This window comes from Babylonia areolata, chromosome 18 (assembly GCF_041734735.1).
Source record: "Babylonia areolata isolate BAREFJ2019XMU chromosome 18, ASM4173473v1, whole genome shotgun sequence".
Classification (NCBI taxonomy): Eukaryota; Metazoa; Mollusca; class Gastropoda; order Neogastropoda; family Buccinidae; genus Babylonia; species Babylonia areolata.
Window position 1 is genome coordinate 20,784,343 of NC_134893.1, and position 7,494 is coordinate 20,791,836.

The 7,494-nt window shown below is 43.3% G+C and overlaps 1 protein-coding gene across 1 annotated transcript in view; it reads left to right on the forward strand.

Annotated features, from left to right (window-relative positions):
- The first annotated feature begins 4,828 nt into the window (after positions 1 to 4,828).
- The window catches only part of LOC143292558 (advillin-like), a 109,238-nt gene continuing 106,572 nt past the window's right edge, over positions 4,829 to 7,494 (forward strand). Inside the window, exon 1 of the mRNA XM_076602965.1 lies at positions 4,829 to 5,033. The gene's annotated coding sequence lies outside the window, so the exon portion shown is untranslated. The remainder of the gene's footprint in view (positions 5,034 to 7,494) is intronic.

Here is a 7,494-nt window from a genome sequence, read left to right on the forward strand (position 1 = left end):
TTTGGACACAACCCATAACCTGAACGTGACAGTAACCAAGCGAATGCGATTGTGAAGAGGCACCCTCTCTCGCCGGACTTGGATTTTAGTCGTACCTATAGGCATTAGTCCTCTCTCTCTCTCTCTCTCTCTCTCTCTCTCTCTCTCTCTCTGTTTGCTTTTACATTTTCTGTGTGTCGATTATTCCAACGAACGAACGTCTGTTGCAGGTTAGTCATACGCTGATGTATGAATAATCTGAAAAAGAAAAAAGAAAAAGAGAGGGGAAAAAAAGTCATTTTGCATGGAAAATGAACTTTACACGCAACCATCGTGCATGCTAATATATGACACAGAACCCAGCACTGATCATAGAAGGATATTATTTCATATCAACTGTAGCCACCCCTTCCCCGACTTCCATCTCTCACCAACCCCCGTTCCCCCCCCCCCCCTCAACCCCCGCCCCTCTCCCAGTCTCACCACCCACCCTTCATTTCCGCACCTCCACCCTCACCACCCCTCCCCCTCCTCCATGACACCCCCTCCACCCCCTTCCCCTCTTTCACATTCCGTCGCCAATGAACGTGTTCCGTTCAGGTTCAGCTTGTGACGTAGAATGATATTAACACGAGTCCCCTGACACCTGCGTCTCCATGACACCTGTTCCCCTCAGCTCTTTATTAAGTGGTGATTTTTCTGTCCGTTTGTCTGGTGCTCTTTTAGTTGTTTGTTGTTTTTTTGTTTTTTTTCGTTTTCTTTTTTCTTTTCTATGTGTGTGTGTGTGTGTGTGTGTGTGTGTGTGTGTGTGTGTGTGTGTGTTGGTTGGTAATTAATTTAACGACATTAAAGTGATTTTAGACGGTGTGTGTGTGTGTGTGTGTGTGTGTGTGTGTGTGTGTGTGTGTGTGTGTGTGTGTGTGTGTGCGTGCGTGTGTGTGTGTGTGTGTGTGTGTGTGTGTGTGTGTGTGTGTGTGTGTGTGGTCTGTGTGTTGGTTGGCTGCTTGGTTGCTCATTAAATCAACGACCATTCATTAAGATGATTTTAGACGGTGTGTATGTGTGTGTGTGTGTGTGTGTGTGTGTGTGTGTGTGTGTATGTGTGTGTGCGTGCGTGCGTGAGTGTGTGCGTGCGTGTATGTGTGTGCATGCGTAGGTTCGTGTGTGTGTGTATGTATATTTGTATGTGCGCGTGTGCGTCCGTGCGTTTGTGTGTGGTCAGGATATTAGTGGTCATTATAGCCACAGTGTAGCGAATCGACCTCCCGCCAGCCAGACTGCTCAACTGTCGACTTGTCGATGTGTGTGTGTGTGTGTGTGTGTGTGTGTGTGTGTGTGTGTGTGTGTGTGCGCCTCTGACACCCCCCCTCCGCCCCCCAAGCCTCTGCCCCCCCCCCCCTCCCTTCTCCTTGGCTGCTGCTGTGGACTGTAATTGTTTTAGGTGGAAGGTTAAGATCAACCAGCAGGAAAGCACGTGTGTGTGTGTGTGTGTGTGTGTGTGTGTGTGTGTGTGTGTGTGTGTGTGTGTGTGTGTGTGTGTGTGTGTGTGTGTGTATTTCTCCTTTTTTGTCACAACAGATTTCTCTGTGTGAAATTCGGGCTGCTCTCCCCAGGGAGAAGAGCACCCCTTTTTTTGTATTTTTTCCTGCGTGCAGTTTTATTTGTTTTTCCTATCGAAGTAGATTTTTCTACAAAATTTTGCCAGGGACAACCCTTTTGTTGCCGTGGGTTCTTTTACGCGCGCTAAGTGCATGCTGCACACGGGACCTCGGTTTATCGTCTCATCCGAATGACTAGCGTTCAGATCACCACTCAAGGTCTAGTTGAGAGAGAGAAAATACTGGCGACTGAGCGTGAATCGAATCAGCGCGCTCAGATTCTCTCTGTGTGTGTGTGTGTGTGTGTGTGTGTGTGTGTGTGTGTGTGTGTGTGTGTGTGCGCGCGCGCAAGAAAGCGCACCTACGCATTTGTGCGTGCGTGTTTATAGTGTATTCGCATCCTTGCGTAAAACAGTAAAGGTAACAAATGAATCGCTTCAATAAGACAGAACACACAACGATTTAGAACGGAACTATCCTGATAGTTATGAAATTCCTGGACAGCGTTATGTTCCGGAGTCATTTTGTAGAATTCTTTTTCTCTGTTTCGTGCTCAGCCGTTTCGTGTTGTGGTTTTCCAGGAAAGCAGTTCAGATATCGTCAATCCACGAAACTAAAAATGAACAAGGTGCAGATTCAAAAACACAGCGGTATCAGGTGATGCTCACTTTCAAGTTATTTTTACCTGGGTTTGCCGACACTCGGCATCACGTATCAAGTGTGGGGGACCTTTCCTAGGACCATGTGGGGGGTGAAATAATCTGCCATGTGGATTTCATTTTCGTGGATGGTAGTTCTTCTTTTCTTTTCTTTCTCCTTTTTCTTGTATTTATTGTCCCCTGATTATATTTTATACCGATATGGTTAAGGGACATTCAGAACAAGGCGTGAAGTGGTGCCGCGAGTGTCTGTCTATCCGATGGTACCGTCTGCTGTTTCTCTTTCTTTCTTTTCCCTTCTCTTCAGTGCATGCTTTGTACACAGGTACCGCTCTGGATTGCATATTTGAAGACGGAAAAGACAAAGAAAAGAAAGCACAACGTCCCCGCTCAATTACCTATCAACCCACTCATCAATATGTGGAGTGATGGCCTAGAGGTAACGTGTCCGCCTAGGAAGCGAGAAAATCTGAGCTGGCTCGATTCATGGCTCAGTCGCCCTGTCCGTATTCTCCCCCTCCACTAAACCTTGAGTGGTGGTCTGGACGCTAGTCATTCGGATGAGACGATAAACCGAGGTCCCGTGTGCAGCATGCACTTAGCGTACGTAAAAGAACCCACGGCAACGAAAGGGCTGTTCCTGGCAAAATTCTGTAGAAAAATACACTTCGATAGGAAAAACAAATAAAAATGCACACAGGAAAAATAAAAGAAAAAAAAGGGGGTTGGGGGGGTGGCGGGGGCGTGGGGGTGGGGGTGGGGGTGGGGTGGGGGGTGGGGGGTGGGGGGTGGCGCTGTAGTGTAGCGACGCGCTCTCCCTGGGGAGAGCAGCCCGAATTTCACAAAGAGAAATCTGATGTGATAAAAAGAAATACAAATACAAATATCAAATACAAATTATCTGCCGACACATGCATTAATTTTAAAGCTAGAAAAGACCAACCAACCAATCAGGAAGCTTGAGACAACAGACGATGCCTGACCAGCAGTGTAACCCAACGTGTCCGTCAGGCCTTGAGTGCAAACAAATAAAATTATACTTGTGTACCTACCGGAGTGGACTTCTCGTTCAGAATTTTGCCAGAGGTTTATCCCCCTCGCACCCTCCTTTAAAAAAAAAAAAAATTCATTGCCATGGGCTCTTTTTCAGTGTGTCAATTGCGTGCTGCCTACAGGACCCGAATGACTAGATACTCTGATTTTCCAGTCAGCCATGGGAGAAAGGTGCGAGAGAGGGGATCGAACCCAGACTCTCGCGCGGATACTGTATTGCCAGATAAGTGTCTAAAGCACTCTGCCTCCTTCCTCCAACCAACCAACCAACCAACCACCCGACGAACCAGCCATGTGAACTTAGCTCTGTGATCGCCAAAATCAAAGTGAACACACAGAGATATAAATGGCAATTTGTGACGCTTCTAAGAAAGATGAATATCCAGACCATTCCCCCAGTTCGTCTTGAAAAAAGCTATTAACTCTCTCCACACGAACGGTGAAAGAGACGACGTTAACAGCGTTTCACCCCAATAACCACCATCAAAATATTACCAGCGGAAGGCTCTTACACTGAAGAGGTGAATGTTGACAAAGAATACCACAATTCTGACGACGGAAGCTAAAGGTTGGTTCATTAAGACACCCACTGGATATCCGAGGGGTCTGTGTAGAGGAGAAGAGAGGACTGGCCGTACTGAGTGAGTTAATCAAACGGACGAACGAAGCAAGCAACCAGCAAACAAACAAACATAAGGAGCGGTGTCCTAGTGGTGACACGCCCAACTAGGAAGGGAATGTCCACTGGTTCGAGACCTATGTACGGAGCGGGAGTTTCACTCTCTTTTCTACTAGACATTGAGTGGTGGTCTGGGTGCTAGTCATTCGGGTTAGACGATAAACCGAAGCCTCTTGTGCTACATGCTTTTAGCGCATGTAAAACAAGCCACGACCAAAAAAATAAAAAAATAAAAAATAAAAAAAATAAAAAGAGAGAGTATCGTCTCAGGCAAAGTATTGTTGAACGATCCTCTTTATAAAACAATATTCAGTTACTGATCATAAAAAAAGAAAAGAAGACAAAAGTGGAAGGCGAAATATTGTAGTACAACCCTCTTTATTTACAAAACCAAATCAGTTGCAGACCAACATAATATGTATTGGTGGCGCTGCAATGTGGCGTCGCCCTCTTCCCTGCAAAGAGCAGTCCGGATTTCGCACATAAATCATCTGTGACAAAACGTAATACCAAGCAATTCAATCCAATACAATCAAATACAGTGCAATGCAATGCAACACAGTATAGCAGTATACTACACAACACTATACTAGATAATATAAATGAGTAAATTCGATATGCGTAAGCATCGGTAGTAATCTTCCGCTCGCGAAATTTGAATATATAAACGAATATTTGTATCAAAATAACAACAACAACAACAACAACAACAACTACAACTACAACGAAAAGGACAGGGGGAAAAAAAAGTGTGAGAGAAACGGAGAACGTTGATATGACTTGCTGTATGAGTGGGGTAAAAACTGGTCATGGTTGCGCGTTGTAAAGTTTCAGAGGGGAACAGGTGTCCTGGTGATTGTGGTGTTGGGTTTCGCGCTGAAAATACACTGTAGTCTGACTGAGGTCCGCGTTGTGCTACTACTATCCAGCAGTAGGGAAGTGATGCAGGGAGGCTCGGCCCTCTAGCGTTGTCTCTGTCTCTGTCTCTGTCTGTGCTGCTGCTGGCAGCTGAGGCTTTCGTTCAGTTGGTTCTCTCGTGCAGGACTGGAGAGTTGTTGCTGCCAGGTAGTTCTTTCTGTTTGTTCGTTTGTTTATGTCTGAAGAGGTGTTTGAGCTTATATATATATATATATATATATATATATATATATTCTTTTTTTTTATTTTATTTTTAAATTACCTATTTGGTGGTGACAGTTGTGGTGAATAGATGTTGGTGTTTTTGGTTGTTGGTGTTAGTTTTTTTTATTGAATTTTTATTGTGTTTGTTTTTAACAGCGCTTTGTGTGTGTGTGTGTGTGTGTGTGTGTGTGTGTGTGTTGACGGTCAGGTGCAGTTGAATTGGTTTTGCTGGTTTTTGTTACGTGTTGAGTTTAGGTGTGGCACATCTGACGTTTTAGCTGAAAAATAGGGGGTGAGGGTGAGTATCTATATTTTCAATAATAATAGTTTATTGTTATTTGAAATAGGTAGAGTTTGCCTGTTTTGTGTAATGAAATGGATTTTGTTGATAATGGTTCTCTCTCTCTCTCCCTCTCTCTCTCTCTCTCTCTTGATTTTGAAATAGGTTCTCTTTGAATGAATTTGATTTCTGTTCTTATGTTTTTTGGAGTCTTTGCGATTGTTATTAAAGTTGTGGTTGTGTATAAATGTATTTCATATGTAGTTTGCTGTCGCACGTTTAGTTTGGAGCGGAGAAGTATATTCGTTGTAGTGATAATTACGTTTGTATTAACGTTTGAATTTAACTTGACGTTTAAGTTTCGGTGCATTTTATGTGTTCGTGTTTATGTGGCGAACTGGAGTTTTATTTCTGGTTGTGGTTTTGTTTGGTTATGTTTCTGCTTTTAGCTGAACTGGTTTGTTCGTAAAGTCAGACAAAACGAACATCAGCAAGCAACTTTTATTTGCAAATGTAACACCTTTGGTGACCTTTTTAGAACAAAATATGAAAAGGACAATGAAGATTAGATGTTGAAGAAGCAAAGAAACAAACAAACAACAACAAAAAATAATAATAATAAAAATAATTTTTAAAAAATACAAAAAGATCATGATTTGGGTCAAAATTCCACTACAGTGCCTGACCTTAAGACGCTTATCTGCCAGTACAGTGTCCGTGAGGGTCTGGGTTCGATTCCCGCTCTCGCCCTTTCTCCGAAGTTTTGACTGAAAAAATCAAACTGAGCTTCTGGTCAGTATCGTATGAGACAATAAACCGAGGTCCGGCGTGCAGCACGCATTTGGCGCACACAAAGAAAAGAACCCATGGCAACCTACGTGTTGTTCTCTGCCAAAATTCTTGAAGAAATAATCCAGTCGGACTGGTACACAAATATGTTAGATTCATGCACTCAAGGCCTGGATGAGTGCGTTGGTGTATGCTGCTGTCAGGCATCTGCCTTGCAAATGTGTAGCGTATATGGATTTGTTCGAACGCACTGACCCCTCCTTGAGAAACTGAAACTGAAACTGTAAAAACAGCACAGCGAGTTCTGTGACTGATCAACACAAGAGCTGTAGACACACGGTATTGTGCTATAATGAGCACACATGTAATTTTTGTATGCGCGTGAGTGCACATATGCGTGGGTTCTGGTACGCCGTGCTATATACTGAGACCGATATTTCATCTTGTATAGTATGACATGCTCGTGTTTTTGTTGCAGTTATCTTTTATCCACGTAACCACCAAATATTATATATATATATATATATCTTATGTGCATATCTTTTTTATTAAAAAAAAACCCACCTCGACTTTGATTTTGAAGAGTGCTTTATGAGAATGAGAATTTATTATCATTTATTATCATTTATTATTATTATTATCATTATCATTATTATCATCATCATCATCATTGGTAGTAGTAGTAGTAGTAGTAGTAGTAGTAGTAGTAGTAGTAGTAGTAGTAGTAGAATCTATGTGAATTACCCTCTTCCCCGTTCAGACAGACAGACAGACAGACAGACAGACACACACACACACACACACACACACACACACACACACACACACACACACACAACACACACAAACTGTATTGACCCTTTAGGTAAGGTAGCAGTGTGTAGGGGACAGTAGTCCCAGCTGACCTGCTCTCTGAAGGCGTGTCGAATGTTGATGACCACGTCATTGACCATCCCCGCGGCCATTGGTCACGGGGGGCAGAATCACCACACCGTATGGTCTGACACGACTGCAGAGGGACATTAGATTATCCAGCGGAACGCCCAAATACCTGAAATACCCCGACATCCCCCAACTGGAGGGCAATGAGTGCTTTGTTAATCACCATAATCATCGTCATCATTGTCACCGTCGTTGTCATCGTCGTTGTCGTCGGTATTATTATGATTATGATGATGATTGTCATTGTTATCGTGATACACACACAGACACACAGACACAGACGCTCAGATACACATAGACACAGACACACCGAGACAGACACACAGACACACAGAGACACAGACACAGACACTATATATATATATATATATATATATATATATATATATATAT